This window comes from Penaeus japonicus, unplaced genomic scaffold (genome assembly GCF_977035675.1).
Source record: "Penaeus japonicus unplaced genomic scaffold, GWHDUDI00000001_assembly GWHDUDI00000002, whole genome shotgun sequence".
NCBI classification, from domain to species: domain Eukaryota; kingdom Metazoa; phylum Arthropoda; class Malacostraca; order Decapoda; family Penaeidae; genus Penaeus; species Penaeus japonicus.
In genome coordinates, this window is record NW_028234404.1 from 30,634,054 (window position 1) to 30,635,137 (window position 1,084).

Sequence of the window (1,084 nt, forward strand, 5' to 3'; positions counted from 1 at the left end):
GAAAGCTGACGTCGGTCGAGACCGAGGCTTTTATTTTTATGATCTAGAAAGAATTTTATTTTAATTATGTTATATGTTCTGGGGAATGACCTCATAATATTTTACGCTCACTCGTTACTCTCTTGTGCCAAGAGGTTAACATACTATCAAACAAAGAAGTGAAATGCGTATATACCTCTCGATTTTTTTTTTCTAAGATAATAATATTTATCTGTCTTTGCTCTATTTTCCTTCACTTTAAATCGTCCCAAGTACATGCACAGTGCGTGTATTAACAGAAGCCCTTACTCGAAGCTGATCAAGGCGGAATACAGAAAAAATGGCCTTTCTGAAAAGCAAATGGAAATGTGGTTCTTTTTATTGTCACAATATTCCACGATTATCACAAATATAGATCTGTGACCATCGACGACTGCTAGATCCCAAAGACAGGAAAACAGGCTGTAGAGCATCAAAGTATTTAATACAATTACAATCAGTCCATCCAGAAAAATATATTTACGCTCCAAGGTCAAAATCGGATAGTATTTTGACAAGTCAGGCCGGATGTAAACTTTGTGTGTTCTGGTCACGTGGTCCTCTCATGTTTCCAGACAACTTTATTTCATATACTAGTTTTACACGATGAATAAGGATCAAGCAATATAAAAGGAAAAGGAAATAGATCTACTAATGACAGATCCGAGATGAATTATACAGGGACCTTATCAGTGGCGTGGCCATAGGCTGGACGAGGATGGCCATGTTCTATCGGATATCAAATTTCTAATTCTTCGAGATCCGCTGGGAATGAGATAGTTATGATAGGAGAATATGTTTGTGTGTGTGGATCTTGCAATACATTTGGTCTTTGTAACGCAGCAGGAAACGGAATGGATAAACCAAAATTTTCTTTAGTTTTGCTACAAGGCCCCTTCTTTAATAGCCTAATCCCTAGTATATCTGGGATTGAAGGATAGGGAGCCTTAAGCTAACATTAGCATATAAAAGAAAGCGTACAGTCAGGACACAGCAATTTGGCATGTTAAATGAAATATATAAACTCACTCTGGTACGTTCTTTACTTTTAACACCCTCTGCACCT